Here is a 20,325-nt window from a genome sequence, read left to right on the forward strand (position 1 = left end):
GAGGGGAGAGAGAGAAATAGAACATAGTGGGGGGAGAAGAGAGAAATGGAACACAATGGGGGGAGAGAAATGGAACACTGAGTGGGGGGAGAGAGAAATGGAACACAGTGGGGGGGGAGAGGGAAATGGAACACAGTGGGGGGGGAGAGGGAAATGGAACACAGTGGGGGGAGAGAAATGGAACACAGTGGGGGGAGAGAAATGGAACACAGTGGGGGGGGAGAGAGAAATGGAACACAGTGGGGGGAGAGAAATGGAACACAGTGGGGGGGGAGAGGGAAATGGAACACAGTGGGGGGGGAGAGGGAAATGGAACACAGTGGGGGGAGAGAAATGGAACACAGTGGGGGGGGAGAGAAATGGAACACAGTGGGGGGAGAGAAATGGAACACAGTGGGGGGGGAGAGAGAAATGGAACACAGTGGGGGGAGAGAAATGGAACACAGTGAGGGTGGAGAGAGAAATGGAACACTGAGTGGGGGGAGAGAAATGGAACACAGTGGGGGGAGAGAAATGGAACACAGTGGGGGGGGAGAGAGAAATGGAACACAGTGGGGGGAGAGAAATGGAACACAGTGAGGGTGGAGAGAGAAATGGAACACTGAGTGGGGGGAGAGAAATGGAACACAGTGGGGGGGGAGAGGGAAATGGAACACAGTGGGGGGGGAGAGAGAAATGGAACACAGTGGGGGGAGAGAAATGGAACACAGTGAGGGTGGAGAGAGAAATGGAACACTGAGTGGGGGGAGAGAAATGGAACACAGTGGGGGGGGAGAGGGAAACGGAACACAGTGGGGGGAGAGAAATGGAACATAGTGGGGGGAGAGAAATGGAACACAGTGGGGGGAGAGAAATGGAACACTGGGGGGGGGGGAGAGAGAAACGGAACACAGTGGGGGGGGAGAGAGAAACGGAACATAGTGGGGGGGGAGAGGTGAGAAATGGAATGTAGTGGGGAAGGGTGGTAGAAAGCGAGAAAGGGAACATTGGGGGAGGGAGAGAGAAGTGGAACTTTATGGGGGTGAGAGAAAGTAAAATGGAACAGTGGGTGGGAGAGATTGAGAAATTGAACTTTGGGGGAAGAGAGAAATAAAACATGTGACAGTGTGAGAGAATGTGTGAAATGGAGCATAGGGAGAGAGTAAAATGAGGCAGAGAGAGAAAAATAAGTATAGGAGGAAGGGAGCAATGGGATAGGGTGAACAAACGGTGAGAGGTTAGACCGCAAGGGAAGGAGAGAGAGAAATAGGGCACAGGAACTGGGAGTTGGTATGGGACAGAGAGCCTGAATGAGATCTGACTGGAGGGAGAGATGGGACAGAGAAAGTGAATGAGAAATGGGATAGAGGGAGGGAGGAATGTGACAAGTCGTTTGGAGAGACAAAGTGAGTGAAATGAATTGGAAGAATGGATGGAGGGAAAAAAGTAGAGGTCAGAGATAGAGTGTATTAGAAAGAGTAAAGTGGGACCAGGAGAAACAAGGAGCAAACAAAGATCACAATCTGCAGCAGGAAATGGCCAATCAGCCCTCAAGGCATTTGCTAAAATCATGACCGATCTGATTGCAGCTCCTACATTCCCAAATATCCCGTTCCCTTTGTTTCTTCTGATGGTCGGGTAACTAGATTAGAGTGGCGCTGAAAAAGCAGCAGGTCAGGCAGCAACAGAGGAGCAGGAAAATTGACTTTTCAGGCAGGCCTCCATTCCTGATGAAGGGCTTTTGCCTGAAACATCAATTCTCCTGCTCCTCAGATGCTGCCTGACCTGCTGTGCTTTTCCAGCACCACTCTAATCTTGACTTGGTTTCCAGCATCTGCAGTCCTCACTTTTGCCTGGTCAGGTATCTATCCAAGTCATCTATCTAACCACCCAACCTCCATTGCTCTTGGAAAAGTGATATCTCTTGGTAGGCAAATATCCTCTGAAAAAAAATCTCATTTTCATCTTAAATGGAAACCTCTTATTTTGAAACTGTCTTTCTTCCTTCTAATCTCTCTCTCTCAAGGGAAATATATCTCAGTCCCTTTAGGATGCACGATGTTTCAGTAAGAACATTTCTCATCCTTCTTAACAGGAATGGATTTAGGCCCTATCTTCCCAGTCTTCTGTGTAAGATAACTCCTTCATCCTGGGAATGAACTGCCCCTGAACTGCTTCAAATGAAATGATGTGCTTTCTTGAATAAAGCTACTAAAAACTGTACACAGTCTTCTAGAGATGGGCCAAACAACACCCTGTACAATTGTGGCAAAGCATTGCTCTTTTCATATTCTCATCCTTTTATGGTAAACAACAACATTCTTCCTGCCTGCCTAATCACTGACTGTACCTGATACCAAATTTGTCATCCATGTGTCAGAACATGAGGTACACAAGCTCTATACCTCAAAATTTGGAGGCACCAGGTGTTGGACTGGGGTGTACAAAGTTAAAAATCACACAACACCAGGTTATAGTCCAACACCTTGATTTGGAAGCACTAGCTTTTGGAGCGCCTGATGAAGGAGCAGCGCTTCAAAATCTAGTACTTCCAAATAAACCTGTTTGACTATAACCTGGTGTTATGTGTGATTTTTAACTTTATACTGTAGCTCAAGAGTTTTGCTATTTCTGTCCATTGAAATAATGTGTTGCTTTCCTATTCATCCTGCCAAAGTGGACAAGTTTACATTTACCCCATTTGTTAAAGATTTACCCACTCACTTAACCAATTAATATCCCTCTACAGACCGACCTCATTGCAACTTACTGTGCGTCGTAGTTTTCTGTCATTAGAATCAGAAATGTAATGTGATTGAGGGAATTAAATAAGATGCATGAATAGCTAGATGGTGATGTAAACAAGGCAGCAAATGGGGAAATAATTCGGATAAATTAAAATGGGCAAGTTAGAGATAAAGATAGATGAAGATGTGTTTAGGCATAGAGAGGATGAAAATATTGGTTTAATGACATAATAAGTGAGGGTCCAAGGGACGCATGTCAAATCCAGAAAATCACAGAAATCGGAACATGTTGATTAGATTAGATTAGATTAGATTAGACTTACAGTGTGGAAACAGGCCCTTCGGCCCAACAAGTCCACACCGACCCGCCGAAGCGCAACCCACCCATACCCCTACATTTACCCCTTACCTAACACTACGGGCAATTTAGCTTGGCCAATTCACCTGACCCGCACATCTTTGTGACTGTGGGAGGAAACCAGAGCACCCGGAGGAAACCCACGCAGACACGGGGAGAACGTGCAAACTCCACACAGTCAGTCGCCTGAGTCGGGAATTGAACCCGGGTCTACAGGCGCTGTGAGGCAGCAGTGCTAACCACTGTGCCACCGTGCCGCCCACCCATGTTGGTTTAGAAGGCTATCTCACTCACAGAATGATAGGCCCCAGCAACTGTGGTCTGAAGCTTAGCCATCAGCTATGTTTATATTGCCAAGATGTCAGGAATCCTGCAGGGTATTGGTGCAGTTATTGTGTGCCCCAAAATCATTGGATTCTGGAAACTACCAGAGGATTGGAAAAGTGCTGATGTGTACCCCTGTTCAAAATGGGAGGGAGGCAAAAAGTGGGCAATAGCAACCCAATTAGCTTAACTTTTTTTAGTCAATTATTAAGGAAGTAATAGCAGAACGTTTCAAAAATTGTAATCAGTTTGAGCAGAATCAGCATGGCGTAATGCAAGGGAAATCATGTCTGACTAATTTATTTGAGTTTTTCAAGGAAGTCTCAATCAGAGTTGATTGAGGGGAACCAGTAGATGTATTTTATTTAGATTTGGAGAAGGTGTTGGACCACGTATCTCACAAAAGGTTAAAACATAAGATAAGAACTCTTGTTATTGGAGGCCAGACATGGACAGATGGGCAAGAAACAGTGAACAGGGATAAGGAGTTTTTTCTTCAGATTGGTGACCTCTTTCCAGTGGGATTCCACAGGAATCCATGCGAGAATCATAACTGTTTACAGTATATATTAGTGACTTGGAGGAAGAAAGTGATGGTACTGGAACCAGATATGCAGGGAGCACAAAAATAGGTGGAAAGGCAGGTTATGAGAGGGATACAAGCAGTTTATAGGGAGCTATTGAGAGGTTAAGTAAATGGGCAAAAAGTTTGCAAATGAAAGATGATGTGAGAAAATGTGAAGGGAAGGGAAAGCAAAAGAACAGTATCAGTTAAATGGAGAAAACAGTGCAAGCCTTCAACACAAAGGGGCTTGGGGGGACTTGTGAAACACAGAAAAGTAGCATCCAGGTCCAGCAGGTAATCAGGAAGGTGAATGGAATGTTAGCCCTTATTTCAAGAGGGATCGAGTAAGGTGCTGGGGAGACCACATGCAAGGTACTGTGAACAGGTTTTATTCCCTTATTAAAGGAGGCAGTTCAGAGAAGGTTCATTAGGATGATCCCCGGGATGGATGGATTGTCTTATGAGCAAAGCAGGTTGGGAGTCTACTCACTGGAGTTTAAAAAATGAAAGGTGATCTAATTGAAATACCTAGAATTCTTAAGGAGCTTTACAGGGTAAATGCTGAGAGGATCTTACCCCTCATGGGTGAGTCTACAATCAGAGGGCATAATTTCAGAATAAAGGGACACCAATTTAAGACTGGGATAGTCATAGGGATATACAACACAGAAACAGATCCTTTGGTCCAACTCATCCATGCCAACAGGTATCCTAAATTAATCTAGTCCCATTTGCTAGCATTTGGCTCATATCTCTCTGAATCCTTCCTATTCATGTACCCATTTTAAATGTTGCAGTTGTACCAGCCTCCACACTTCCTCTGGCAGCTCACTCCATGCATGCACCACCCTCTGCATGAATAAGTTTGCCTTGACGATCCCTTTTAAATCTTTCGACTGTCACCTTAAACCTGTGCCTTTGTGATTGGGACTCCCCCACACCAGGGTAAAGACTTTATCTACTTCCCCTATCCATGTCCCTCATGATGTTATAAACCTCTGTAAGGTCACCCCTCAGCATCTGACTCTCCAGGGAAAGTAGCCCCAACCTAATCAGCCTCTCCCTACAATGCAAGCCCTCCAGCCCCAGCAAAACATCCTTGTAAATCTTTTCTGAACCCCTTCAAGTTTCATAACAGCTTTCTAGATGAGGAGAAATTTTTTATCTCAGAGATTTGAGATTTTTTGGAACTCTTTGCCACAGGGAGCTGTGGGGGCTGAGCCCTTGTGTACAGTTAAGCCTGAGGTGGCCAGATGCTTAATCAGTCAGGGAATCAAGGGTTACAGGGAAAGGAGATGAAAGTGGACAGGTATTGGATCAGCCATGAACTTACTGAATGACACAGTAGGCTTGAGGGGCCGAACAAGCTAATCCTGTCCCTGTTTCTTATCATGGTACATTGTGAATTTGGCAAAGAAGCCACAGGAATGCTTAAATGAACAGCAATGTAATTGATTAAAATTATTTCGACTACTATATACAATACAACATTTAGTGTTATTATTTTGACTAATAAACCTACATACCAATATAATTTATAATGTTCATATTTCTGACATTAATGTTGATGTCCATTGTATCATATTTAGAGCAAATTCTCAAAAGATGAACAGCATTGTATTGTATTTTTGTAATGTTATCTGATACATGCTACATCTTACAAAACAAGTTGCACAACAAGGGTGGTACAATTAATCTTGCATTGATTTGCCCTTCTGAAGGGTCATTGGGATGCCAACAAATGCTGGCTTCGTCAGTGAAACTCACATTCTGTGAATGACTTTAAAAATCAGTTTTAAAGATGTAAAAACAATTCAATAGTTTAAAGAGCATTGTCAGCTTATTATTCACAACCACTGCAGTGCAGATAGACATGGAGTATAAAGTATGTTCAAAAACAAATATAAATTAAAATAAACTAGTGATTATAAAAACAGTTGGGATATTAATTAAATATTAGTGTTACATTTACTAATTAGGTATTAAAAAATGAGTGATTCCAGAGGTTATGCACTGATCAGTGTTTTTTTAATTAACATGACAAATTGATTAGTATGGGGTTGAGCCCAATACTACATGATAGCTTCAAATAAAAACTTACACGATGTCAAGATATATTATTCAACATTAAGTTCATTTATACAGTGTCAGAGGATCTAGCATAGCACAGCCAAGATAGGTCAATTCAACCAATCCTCATTAAAATGGCAGACTCAATGTTTATCGAACTCATAGATGTTCGAGAATAATCAGCAGATATACCAAAAAAACACATACTGCAGCATTCAGTGATGTATTAAGGAAAACAGTCAATAAAAATATAGGAGCAAAAAAAAAATGAATCTGAGATTTGAGGCAAATGAAGCTTAAAGTTGACTTGTGTTGTTCTCAGAAAATCATTTGCACATAAGTTCTCAAGTATAGCCCTTCATTCCTCATGAGTATGTTACCTCAGTGTAATGAGGAGTAAATGGGAACGATTTGGGGTTGGATGAGGTTAAAGTGTTAAAAACCTGAGGCCATGAATGGTTTTAAATGGAAGGCTGAAAAATATTACAGTGGAGAGATTGAAGGACTAGGAGCCAGTGCAGGCCAACGAGGGTGAGAATGTTTGACCTGCACTGTGATTGGATACATGTAACAGGGTTTTGCATGAGCTGAGATTTGTGGAGAATGACAGGTCAGTTTTTGTAATTGTTGGTGGCAATTTTGGCATAGTTGGGGCTTTCAGTGCCAGATGCCTGAGGCAGGATTGAAAATGGGTCGTCTTTGTGATGAAGAATATGGGGTTGAAAGCTTGGGCCTTTGGACAGTTGACTTCCCAACATTGCAAACAGCATAGTTTGAAATGAGCTCATGAGTGTACAGCACGGAAACAGGCCCTTTGGTCCAACTCGTCCATGCCGACCAGATATGCCAACCCAATCAATCCCATCCACTGCTCTGCCCTCATCAATCCTCATTGTTACTTCTTCAAAAAACTCAGTCAGGTTTGTGAGACATGATTTCCCATGCACAAAGCCATGTTGACTACCCTTAATCCGTCCTTGCCTTTCAAATACATGTACATCCTGTCCCTCAGGATTCCCTCCAACAACTTGCCCACCATCGACATCAGGCTCATTGGGCTATAGTTCCGTGGCTTGTCCTTACCATCTTTCCTAAACAGTGGCACCATGTTAACCAACCTCCAGTCTTCCAGCACCTCACCTGTGACTATCGATGATACAAATATCTCAGCAAGGGGCCTTGCAATCACTTCCCTAGCTTCCCACAGAGTTCTAGGATACATCTGATCAAGTCCAGGGGATTTATCCACTCTTATGCATTTCAAGACATCCAGCACTTCCTCCTCTGTAATATGGACATTTTTCAAGGTGTCACCATCTATTTCCCTACAATCTATATCTTCCATGTCTTTTTCCACAGTAAGTACTGATGCAAAATACTCGTTTAGTATTATGGTCTCTGGCCCCAAAATGCTCCCCACTGACACCATCTGTTTCCCTACATTCTATATCTTCCATGTCCTTTTCCACAGTAAGCACTGATGCAAAATACTCGTTTAGTATCTCCCCTTTCCCTGCAGCTCCACACAAAGGCTGCCTTACTGATCTTTGAGGGGCCTTATTCGCTCCCTAGTTACCCTTTTGTCCTTAATGTATTTGTAAAAACCCTTTGGATTCTCTTTAACTCTATTTGTCAAAGCTATTTCATGTCCCCTTTTTGCCCTTCTGATTTTCCTCTTAAGTATACTCCTACTGCCTTTATACTCTTCTAAGGATTCACTCGATCTCGCCTGTCTTTACCTGACATATGCTTCCTTCTTTTTCTTAACCAAACCCTCACTTTCTTTAATCATGCAGCATTCCCTATACCTACCAGCCTTCCCTTTCACCCTAATAGGAATACACTTTGTCTGGAGTCTCGTCTCGTTATCTCATTTTTGAAGGCTTTCCCTTTCCCAGCCGTCCCTTTACCTGCGAACATTTGCCCCCAATCAGCATTTAAAAATTCTTGCCTAATACTGTTAAAATTAGCCTTCCTCCAATTTAGAACTTCAACTTTTAGATCTGGTCTATCCTTTTCCATCACTATTTTAAAACTAATAAGATTATAGTCACTGGCCCCAAAGTGCTCCCCCACTGACACCTCAGTCACCTGCCCTGCCTTATTTCCCAAGAGTAGGTCAAGTTTTGCACCTTCTCTAGTAGGTACATTCACATACTGAATCAGAAAATTGTCTTGTACGCACTTAACAAATTCCTCTCCATCTAAACCCTTAACACTATGGTAGTCCCAGTCTATGTTTGGAAAGTTAAAATCCCCTACCATAGCCACCCTATTATTCTTACGTATAACTGAAATCTCCTTACAAATTTGTTTTTCAATTTCCCGCTAACTGTTAGAGGGTCTATAATACAATCACAAGGTGATCATCCCTTTCTTATTTCTCAGTTCCACCCAAATAGCCTCCCTGGATGTATTTCCAGAATATCCTCCCTCAGTACAGCTGTAATGCTATCCCTTATCAAAAACGCCACTCACCCTCTTCTGTTGCCTCTCTTTCTATCCCTCCTGTAGCATTTGAATCCTGGAACATTCAGCTGCCAGTCCTGCCCATCCTGAGCCATGTTTCTGTAATTGCTATGCTATCCCAGCCCCATGTCCCTAACCATGCCTTAAGTTCATCTGTCTCCCCTATTAGGCCCTATTGCATTGAAATAAATGCAATTTAATTTATCAGTCCTACCTTGTTTTCTGCTTTGTCCTTGCCCACCTTGACTGTTTGACTCACTTCTTTTCTCAACTGTACGAGTGTCAGATTGATCTATTTCCTCACTATCTCCCTGGTCCCACCCTTCCATCTTACTAGCTAACATACTGGCAGGGAGATTTAAATCGGGAGGATGTAAAGTGACAAAGATAATGGCGTAAGAACAAAATCTGCTGGAAAACAAAACTCAGCAGGTCGGGCAGTATCTGTGAAGAGAAGCAGTGTTTGCGATTCAAGTCGATGATTTGTTCTCAAAAGTTTTAGTATTCTGATAAAAGGTCATTGACTGGAACTATCAACTTGAGTAGAATCCAGTCAGCCCTTGAATGTTGGCTTTGGCAAGAAATTTGGGAAAATCAAGTAAGGCCCTTCTCAACAGGTAGACCAAAATGTGACATTTTCCAACCGGGTCAAAATTCTCACCAGTGAGTGCAGGGAAGTCTGTCATTGAGGAATATGATGCTTTATCACCCTTATGATTCCTTAATCGTGCTTCCCTCTCCCTCCAACTTCAAATTTCCAAGATGAAAGTCCAAATGGCACTTTAAGGTTGGCACTGATTTCTCTGGACTGGCATCTTGGGATACCCAGCACGAGCATCTCGGGGCATGCTACCTGGGCAGTGACCATGTGTATTCCATGCCCATTGACTGTGAACCTGCAGGACACAAAAGAGTGAAAGCGTTATGACCAAGGAATACAAGTTGTGGCCTCTTAACATGGCGTTCACATTTAATTTATTAAAAATGTGGTATAAAAATGCATAACGTTGCTTACTTGGATTTTATTCATTCATGGGACGAGAGCGTCACTGGCTAGGCAGCATTTACTGTCCATCCCTTATTGCCCAGAGGGCAGTTGGGAGTCAACCCCATTGCTGTGGGTCTGGAATCACGTAGGCCAGACCAGGTGAGGATGGCAGATTTCCTTCCCTAAAGGGCATTAGTGAATCAAATGGGTTTTTCCAACAATTAGCAATGGATTTATAGTAGTCATTAGATTCTTAATTCCAGATATTTATTGAATTCAAATTCAACCATCTGCCATGGCGGGATTTGAACCTGGCTCCCCAGAACACTACCTGGGTCTCTGGATTAACAGTCCAGTGATGTTACCATTCGTGCCAGCAACTCCCCTGGGCAATGTTGGCTGGACATTGACTTTTCAGCATGAGAAGCCTCTGTTCTTGCTGGAGAGGGTAATAATCCTATCCCAATAGTGGATGAGAAGACAAATACCTGGTACCTCTCCATCTGTCCTGACTCTTTCAATGCTATTCTGGTCTGCTTTCTCCTAGAATAATGCAGAGACAAGGATTGAGTAAGATATAAGTGGGTAATATAATTGATTGTGTTGGTGTGAGTGGAGGAAAGGTGGTGAAGGTTCTGGGTGAGAGAAGGCAGCAGAGAGAGCATCCAGGGTTAGTCGTGTCGGGGGAATGAGGGTGAGTGAGGGAGTATGTTGTGTTCAATAGTGAGCGTAAACCTTGGTGGCCAGTAATAGAAGAGATTGAGTGTAAGATAACGGACAACAGTTTGACAGAAAGTTACAGGTCGTTTTGTACTGCTGGACATGTTGCCAGGCTGTAGAGACTCCACACTAACTCACATAGCACCCTCGGACCAGGCTGGCAGTGTTTGTCTGCTCGATCTGGGGAACAAGAACATTGATTCTCTTCACCAACTCATCCACCAGGACCTCCTGTCTCTTGGTCTAAACTACCTCCTTAATCCCTAACTTCCTTGGTGCAGCATTTTCATCTGAAGAACATGTTGGCATTACTTGACAAATTTCAAAGAGCAAGTTCTGAAGATCATGAATTTTCATGACGGTGTGTTGTAATTTAAAACTTGATTGTCCCATAAATTTGCAAATAATTAACAAAACAAGAAACAGTAACTTGATTTCCATTTGGACCACCCTCAGGTTTTGCACTGAAACTTGAAGGACTCGGTTACATTTAATCAGATCTTGGAGACATAAGTGTCACATTCCAGTCAAACTCCACAGACCTGCTACCTTTCTGAACTTATCAACACTCGTCTTTGGATTGGATAACATGCTGTAGATTTAACTAAAGAAGCTGTACCTAAGTATCTTGTACCTAAGATGGTGCTGTAAGTGTTGATGTATCAACCTTTCACTGTACTCATTGAGTATACGTGACAAAAAAGCTAATCCTAATGTGCTGTTAAAAATTTCTTGAGGGGCACGAGGATTCTTCCCAGGGAGACAATAGCGTCTAATTTGTCCCTGTCCGAGCAATCTTCACCTGAAGTTTCTTTGGGTAAGTGTTTGCCAGTATTCTAGCATATATTGATGAAATAATTGTCTGTATTGTACAGAAAAAAGTAAGATGCATCATTGCATCTGGGGCAGCACGGTGGCTCACAGCATCAGGGATCTGGGTTCAATTTCACCCTCAGGTGACTGTGTGGCATTTGCACGTTCTCCCTGTGTCTGTGTGGGTTTCCTCCGGGTGCTCCGGTTTCCTCCCACAGTCCAAAGGTGTTCAGGTTAGGTGAATTGGCTGTGCTAAAATACCCATAGCGTCAAGTGATGTGCAGGCTAGGTGGATTAGCCATGGGAAATGCAGGGTTACAGGGGTGGGATGCTCTTCAGAGGGTCACTGTGGACTCAATGGGCCAAATGGCCAGCTTCTACACTGAAGGAAATCACTCCTTAGTCTGAGTAGAATTGGGAGTATTCATCCATGATTATCACTTGGAGTGTTCTAAATCAGAGTTCATGAGAGGAACGTTGTAGCAGTTTACTGTGATAAAGGTGCTGTTTAAATGCACATTGTTGTTGTTAAAGGAGATCTGGGAATATTTTGTCATTCATAGCAATAGCTTTCATTTCCCATTTACTTCACCACAGGTTTCTGACAGCCTCCTGCTTTTGTTTCTTTTTGCTGTGTGCCACTGGAGAAGGGGTTTAAATGACACTTAACCAAACCCTCTCCCACTGGGTGACCCAGATTGAAGGCTTGGAAATTGTTGGGACTCCTCATTGCAAGCTGCAGCGTGGTCAGGGCCTGTTAGAGTGAGAGCACAGCTTTTATAACCTGGTCAGCAACTACTCCATCAGCACTCCCAATCCCAAAACATCACCTCACACTTTGACCCCACTTGGGGAAGCACTGGTTTAAAAACACCAGTACAGCAGCCAAAAACTACATTTTCAGATAGTCATAGAGCTGTACAGCATAAAAACAGACTATTTGGTCCAACTTCCATGCCAGGCAGATATCCTAAACTAATCTAGTCCCATTTGCCAGCACTTAGCCTCCTTATCCCTCTAAACCTATTCAGTTACCCATCTAGATGCCTTTTAAATGTTGTAATTGTATCAGCTTCCACCACTTCCCCTGGAAGCTCATTCCATGCGTGCGCCGCCCTCTGCATGAAAAAACTTACCCTTAGGTGTCTTTTAAATCTTTCAGGTCTCACCTTAAACCTATGCCCTCCAGGTTTGGACTCCCCCATCCTGCAAAAAAAGACCTTGACTTTTCACCCTATTACATGCCCCTCATGATTTTATAAACTTCGATAATGTCACCCCTTCATGTCCTGGAATGAGTGGATAATGGACAGGGATCGATGTTGCAGGGGTGGAATGGGAAGAGAATATATATGCAAGCAGGAAGAGCCGCTGGCTGCATTGTTCCTGTAATGGAATGGTAATTATGTCTGAGGTATGTCGTATTAAATCAAGATGCTGTTTGAACTTTTGTTAAATGTTCGGTTGGGTCTTATTGCTTTCACTCTGACAATGCCACCTACTGTTGCAGGACCTGGGGAAACCTGTGACTATTTTCAATCTTTAATGGATTAGCAATTGGTAATAACCAACCATCATTAGGTAAAATTAGGTAACAGTCATGAAAGGAAGTGGTGTGTACCACATGCATTTTAGTTAAGCACAACGGGGGGGGGGAGAAACTTTCACATTTTATTCCTATTTTAAGTTCATGAGAGTGTCATGGCCTGTTGGGTAGCCTAGAATGCGAAATTCATAACGGTAAGGAAATTGGAGGGAAAATAACTTGGTGGGAATTCATGCTGTAACAAATTATTGGCTTAACATTTCTCCGGTAGTTGTCATGGTATTGTATGTGGTACAGGAAATGGTTGTCTCAGTTTGAGTTTCACTGAATGAAGGGCTGTCTATTCAAGGCAAGCCTCTGAACCAAAGCTCAGGCTAATGTGTTCATATCCTTCTTGCAGACTAGTTTAAAAAAATATTATCGCGATTGAGGCAGGCTGAACTCTATTCACAAGTGCTAAGCTTTTATATTGAGAGGAATTTCAAAATTTCTTTTAATTGATTTTTAAATTAAACATTAATGCTTTTAATTTTTTTAGAACAGTTTGCAATTATGTTCACATTTGTGTGTTACAAAATGGCTTCTCATTTATTCAATAGTACTCATATCTCTTTTCTTAAAAATACTAGATTTGTTTAATCACACGTTTACCTGGTTAAACATTTGATTGATTTAGTCTTGTCACATTTACCTAAGTACAGTGAATAGTTTTGGAGTGCAAGTTCATAGATATGTGAAAATGGAGTTGCAGGTAGATAGAATAGTGAAGAAGGCATTTGGTATGCTTTCCCTTGATCAGAGCATAAAGTATAGGAGTTGGGAGGTCATGTTGCAACTGTATGGGACGTTGGTTAGGCCACTTTTGAAATATTGTGTGCAATTCTTGCCTCACTCCTATCGGAATGACGTTGTGAAACTTGAAAGGCTTCAGAAAAGGTTTAAAGGATGTTGCAAGGGTTGGAGGGTTTGAGCTATAGGGAGAGGCTGAATAGGCCTGAGCTGTTTTCCCTTGAGTGTAAGAGGTTGAGGGATGACCTTATAGAAGTTTATAAAATCATGAAGGGCGTGGATAGGGTAAATAGACAAGGTCTTTTCCCTGGAGTTTGGAAGTCACGATCTAGAGGCCGTAGGGTTAGGGTGAGAAGAGAAAAATGTAAAAGGGGCCTAAAGAACAACCTTTTCATGCAGAGTGTGGCACGTGTATGGAATGAGCTTCCAGAGGAAGTGGTGGAGGCTGGTACAATTACAATATTTAAAAGGCATCTGGATGGGTATATGACTAGGAACAGTACAGAGGGATATGGGCGAAATGCTGGAAAATGGGACTAGATTAGTTTAGGATATCTGGTTGCATGGATGAGTGAGACCGAAGGGTCTGTTTCTGTGCTGGACCTCTCTATGACTGTGCAGAACAGGCAGATTATAACATACAAAGATGACAGGGTGACAGACCAGAATAAGGTGTACAAAGTTACAATGGCAAAGAAAGTGCACAAAAGCAAGATCAGCATTAAATTTTAAATTTGAGAGGTCCATTCAGAAGTCTAATAACAGCTAGTAAGAGGCTGTCCTTGAATCTTTCATGCATGTGTTTAAGCTTTTATATCTTGTCACTGAAGGAAGAGGTTGAAGAGATTATAACTAAGACTCTGAGGGGACTTTAGTGATGTTGGCTGCCTTTCGGTGGCAGTGAGAAGTATAGTTGGAATCCATGGATCCATGGTTTGCGTGATGGACTGGGCTGTGCTCACAACTTTCTGTAGTTTCCTACAGTCCTGGGCAGAGCAGTTACCGTACCAGACTATTATGGACCCAGATAGAATGCTTTCAGTGGTGCATCTGTCGAAATTGGTGAGGATCCTTATGGACATGCTGAATTTCCTTAGCCTCCTGAGGAAGTGGAGGTGTTGCTGTGCCTTGTTGATGGTCGCATCAACATGGGTTGTCCAGGGCAGCTTGTTGGTTATTGTCACTCCTAGGAACTTGATGCTCTCCACTCTCCCCACATCTGTTCCATTGATGTTGATGCGGGCTTGCCCTCCTTCTTGCTTCCTGAAGCCAATGGTCAGATTTTTCAGTTTTGTTGACATTGAGGGAAAGATTGTTATCATTGCACCACATCATCAAGCACTCTATCTCTTTGCAAGGTTTGTGAAGGTTTGTAGTTCAGGTTGAGGTTCAGGGTGTAGGTTTGCTCGCTGAGCTGTAGGTTTGATACCCAAATGTTTCATTACCTGACTAGGTAACATCATCAGTGGTGACCTCCAAGTGAAGCGAAGCTGTTGTCTCCTGCTTTCTATTTATATCTTTCTCCTGGATGGGGATCCTGGTATTTGTGGTGATGTCATTTCCTGTTTGTTTTCTGAGGGGTTGATAGATTGTATCGAGATCTGTGTGTTTGTTTATGGCGTTGTGGTTGGAGTGCTTTGCTTAGCCTGTCCCAGGTTAGATATCTCTACCTACCTCGACACTGTCCTACCCCCCTATTCCAGGAACTCTCCACATACGTTCGAGACATCACCCATGCCCTCCACCTCCTCCAAAACTTCCGTTTCCCTGGCCCCCAACGCCTCATCTTCACCATGGATATCCAATCTCTCTACACCTGTACTACTGTGCTCTTCCAGCACCACTGATCCAGAATGTGGTTTCCAGCATCTGTTTTTACCTCCAGGATAGATGTGTTGTCCCAGTCGAAATGGTGGTTTTCTTCATCCGCGTGTAGGGCTACGAGGGAGAGAGGGTCGTGTCTTTTTGTGGCTAGCTGGTGTTCATGTATCCTGGTGGCTAACTTTCTTCCTATTTGTCCAACATAGTGTTTGTGGCAGTCCTTGCATGAAGTTTTGTAGATGATGTTGGTTTTGTCCGTGGGTTGTACTGGGTCTTTTAAGTTTGTTAGTTTTTGTTTGAGAGTGTTGGTGGGTTTGTGTGCTACTAGGATTCCGAGGAGTCTTAGTAGTCTGGCTGTCATTTCTGAAACTTCTTTGATGTATGGTAAGGTGGTTAGGGTTTCTGGCTGTGTTTGGTCTGCTTGTCGTGGTTTGTTCTTGAGGAATCTGCAGACTGTATTTTTTGAGTATCCGTTCTTCTTGAATACGCTGTATAGGTGGTTCTCCTCTATTTTCTGAAGTTCGCCTGTGCTGCAGTGTGTGGTGGCTCGTTAGAATAGTGTTCTGATACAGCTTTGTTTGTGTGTGTTGGGATGGTTACTGGTGTAGTTAAGTATTTGGTCAGTGTTTGTCGGTTTTCTGTATATGCAGGTTTATAGTTCTCTGTTGTCCTTTCTTTCGACTGTGACGTCCAGGAATGCAAGTTTGTTGTCGGTTTCTTCCTCCTTGGTGAACTTTATGCCTGTGAGGGTGTTGGTGATGATGTTAAATGTCTCTTCTGTCTCTTCTCTCAAACAAAAACTAACAAACTTAAAAGACCCAGTACACTCCATGGACAAAACCAACATCATCTACAAAATTCCATGCAAGGACTGCCACAAACACTACGTAGGACAAATAGGAAGAAAGTTAGCTACCAGGATACACGAACACCAGCTAGCCACAAAAAGACAAGACCCTCTCTCCCTCATAGCCCTACGCACGGATGAAAAAAAACACCATTTCAACTGGGACAACACATCTATCCTGGGACAGGCTAAGCAAAGACATGCCAGAAAATTCCTAGAGGCCTGGCATTCCAACCACAACGCCATAAACAAACACATAGATCTAGATGCCATCTATCAACCCCTCAGAAAACGAACAGGAAATGACATCACCACAAACCCCAGGAACACCATCCAGGAGAAAGATATAAATAGAAAGCAAGAGACAACAACTTCGCTTCACTTAGAGATCGTCACTGATGATGTTACCTAGCCAGGTAATGAAACATCTGGATATCAAACCTACAGCACAGCGAGCAAACCTACACCCTAAACTCTATCTCTTTCCTGTAATCTGGTTCGTCACTGTTTGATATCTGGCCTACAACATTTAAGTCAGTTCTTTGAACAGCTGGCTCCTGTTTTCTTTCAACAGAGATCTATTACATTTAAATATGCAAAATGGAGATCAAATTTGCTTAATTATCATTGAGAATTAGGAGGGTACATTTGGAAAGTTGGATTGGATTTTTACCCTTTGAAAAACAAGTTAAAGGAAGTATAGGTGTCTAAATGTTGAGAGTGTGATGCTGGAAAAGCGCAGCAGGTCAGGCAGCATCCGAGGAGCAGGAGAATCGAAGTTTTGGGCATAAGCCCTTCATCAGATTCTTCGGATGCTGCCTGACTTGCTGTGCTCTTCCAGCACTACACTCTCGACTCTGATCTCCAGCATCTGCAGTCCTCACTTTCTCCTCCTTGGGTATCTAAATGTTTTGATGATTGTCCGTATTTTCTCTGATAATCATTCAAGCTGTGAGTGCTGATGTTGGTGAAATTTTCTGCAAGCCGTAACTCAGCCCAAGCACAAGGAGCAGAATTGACTTTTCATTTGAAATGACTAGATTACTAAATCACTGGTTGTCAGCAGCTGTTCTTGCCTGTCAATTTAGTTGCTTCATACAGCTGGGCTGAATCCGTTCCTTAAATCCATATCCTGTGGGGAATGTTATCAATACCCGTAATTTCCCCCACGGCTGAAGACACAGATTCTTTCAACTTTTCAGAACCTACCCCAACCTCAGATTATGGATGGAATTTCTTCCTGGAGTGTGGGAGGTTGCAGCCACAAGTTGGTTAATTTGTGCACCACCAATATCTATTCTCCTCAATGTCTTGGATATAAATTGGGACATAAACTGTTTATTTCAGTGGAATTTGCCTTAAATTGGCCAAGCCAGTGCAAAAGAATGAGGAATTAAAAGCTCAAGTTGCATGCTGTTCAAGTTGTGTTCCTGTGATCTTTTGCACTTGGGTTAAAAACATTGTGGTAGTGGCCAGCTATGGTCTGGCCATGTCTCCAGACCATTGTGATCCGTTTCAACTCATGCTCATTTGCAGGCTTTCAAAGATACCCCGAAAATTATGCTTCCTTTTAGGCATGAATAGGCACTTTTTATAAGTTTTCTGCATCAAATATTTAATCTGCTAAGAACCTGTTGCTATACATTAGTAAGACTGCTTCATAATTGTGTGTAACTTCTTAAAATCATTTTCAATTATTTGGCAAAATGTTACTCCCATATGTTGGGCTCGGCATTCTGACTGAAAATGCTTAGAATTTTTTGTGGCAAATCCACTTTCAGCCAGGTGGGAGTTAATGGTTTTCCTATTTCATTTTGCCATGAGAATTTGTGAGGTCCAGAGTCAATGTTGAAGGCTCCCAGAACAGCTCCCTTCCAACTGTAGCCACTGTGTTGCCATCTCTGGATTAAGTCAGGAATGAAGGTTGTCTCTGGGACTTTGTTTGTCGGGTAAGATTCCATGAAAGTGCTTATATCAGATGGTTGTTTGATCCATTGTGGACAGCCCTTACAATTTTGGCACAAACCCTGCATTTAATTGAGGAGGGATTGGCAGGGCTTTGTCTGCCATTGTTGTTTCTGATGCCTGGATCAATGCCACGTTGTCATAGAGTTATGCAGCATGGAAACAGACCCTGAGGTCCAACTTGTCCCTGGCCAACCAGGTATCCCAATCTGACCTAATGGCATTGATCAGCATTTGACCCATATCCCTCTAAACCCTTCACATTCATATACCCATCCAGATGATTTTTGATTGCTGAAATTGTACCAGCCTTCACCACTTCCTGTGGCAGCTCATTCCATACACGCACCATCCTCTGCATGAAAAAGTTACCTGTCCGTCACAGAGTCATAGAAATGTACAGCACAGAAACAGACCCTTCAGTCCAACTTGTCCATGTCGACCAGATATCCCAACCAAATCTAGTCCCACCTGCCAGCGCCCAGCCCATAACCTATGCCTTCTAACTTTAGACTCCCCCACTATAGGAAAACAACCTTGGATATTCACCCTATCCATGCCCGTCATGATTTTATAAATCATATAAATAGTTTATTCCTTTTCTCATTTTTCAGATAGAGTACTTTTTGGCATCTTGTTACACGAATGCAGATACTTCCCAAAGTGCAGATTGAGATCCCAAGATTGAAAGTTTGGGAAGTGCAGTGTTATTGTTACATATGATCTCTAAAACAGATCTTTTCCTTACGTTACTCAGTTTGCAATTGACATGGTGTTTCTTGTTGCTTTTTTCTGGTGTAGTTTCAAATTTCAAGCTTCTGCAGTATTCGCTTTCAACCTCCATTTCTTCCAGTTTATCTTGGACTAGTTAATATCACCCAATGTTATTGTATTAGAGTCATAGAGCTGTACAAGTGGAATACTGCTCCTCAAAAGCTACCTGAACTGCTGTGCTCTTCCAGCGCCACTAATCCAGAATCTGGTTTCCAGCATCTGCAGTCATTGTTTTTACCATGGAAACAGACCCCTTGGTCCTACCTGCTGACCAGATATCCTGAATTAATATAGTTCTATTTGCCGGCATTTGGCCCATATCCCACTAAACCTATAAATTCTGTGTTTTACAATTGTGTCCTCCACAACCACCTGATGAAAATGCGTCGCTCCGAAAGCTAGTGCTTCCAATTAAACGTGTTGGACCATAACTTGGTGTTGTGTGATTTTTAACTTTGTTCCACCTCAGTCCAACACCGGCATCTCCAAATCATTCCTATTCATATACCCATCCACATGCCTTTTAAATGTTGTAGTTGTACCAGCCTCTACCACTTCTTCTGGCAGCTCATTCCATAAACGCATCATCCTCTGCGTGAAAAGTTGCCCCTTAGGTCCCCTTTAAATCATTCGGCTCTCACCTTAAACCTATGCCCTCTAGTTTTGGACTCACCACCCTGGGAAAAAGACCTTGGCTATTCACCCTATCCATGCACTTCATGATGTTATAAACTTCTACAAGGTCACCCCTCAGCCTGTGATGCTCCAGGGAAGGTAACCCCAGCCTATTCAGCCTCTCCCTTTAACTCAAACCATCCAATCCTGGTAATGATCCTGTGAACGATATCCTTCCCATAGGAGGGAGACTAAGATTGCATATAATACTCCAAAAGTGGCCTAATTAATGTCCTGTACAGCTTCAACATGACCTCCCAACTCCTATACTCAAGGCACTGACCAATGAAAGCACGCACACCAAAAACCTTCATCACTATCCTATATACCTGCAACTCGTATGAGCGATGAATCTTCACTCCAAGCTCTTTGTTCAGTAACATTTCCCAGGACCATGCCATTAAGTGTATACACCCTGCTTTAATTTGCTTTTCCAAAATGCAGCACTTCGCATTAATCTAAATTAAACACTGTCTTCTATTCCTCGGCCCATCTGATCAAGGTCGTTTGAAGACCTTCCCTGTTTATTTCAACTCCAATGTTTGAAAGCTTGGAATAAATCTGGTTGATTTTTGAAATGCTATTACCCTTTTTTTCAGCTTTGGTAATTTTTTTTCACTATTGAACCTGAACACCTGTCGTCCTCCTTAATTCTTGTAGTCACAAACCTCTCAGCTACCCCCAAGACAGTCCCTTACTCCACCAGAAGGCACTGTTCTCTCGGCTACTCTTCTCTGAGCCATTGTCCCTGTCTTTAAAAATAATTATAAAAATATAAATGCATGCCAGCCCTGGGCCAGTTTATGTTCAGGTTATATTAAAGACAATAGCTGAAGTTAGTAATTGTGACTAGCAACAGCAGCCATGTTACAAAC

General features: G+C 42.8%; 1 protein-coding gene across 3 annotated transcripts in view; it reads left to right on the plus strand.

Moving 5' to 3' along the window:
• ldah (lipid droplet associated hydrolase) overlaps positions 1 to 20,325 on the plus strand; it is a 255,730-nt gene that overhangs the window by 320 nt on the left and 235,085 nt on the right. Inside the window, exon 1 of one of the 3 annotated variants that reach the window (XM_060853778.1) lies at positions 10,971 to 11,037. The exons of 1 other annotated variant lie outside the window; for it this stretch is intronic. The gene's annotated coding sequence lies outside the window, so the exon portion shown is untranslated. Of the gene's footprint in view, positions 1 to 10,970; positions 11,038 to 12,370; positions 12,448 to 20,325 lie in introns of those variants that run through there. One more of the 3 variants, XM_060853800.1, reaches the window with a different exon arrangement.

This window comes from Hemiscyllium ocellatum, chromosome 3 (assembly GCF_020745735.1).
Source record: "Hemiscyllium ocellatum isolate sHemOce1 chromosome 3, sHemOce1.pat.X.cur, whole genome shotgun sequence".
In the NCBI taxonomy this organism is placed as follows: Eukaryota; Metazoa; Chordata; class Chondrichthyes; order Orectolobiformes; family Hemiscylliidae; genus Hemiscyllium; species Hemiscyllium ocellatum.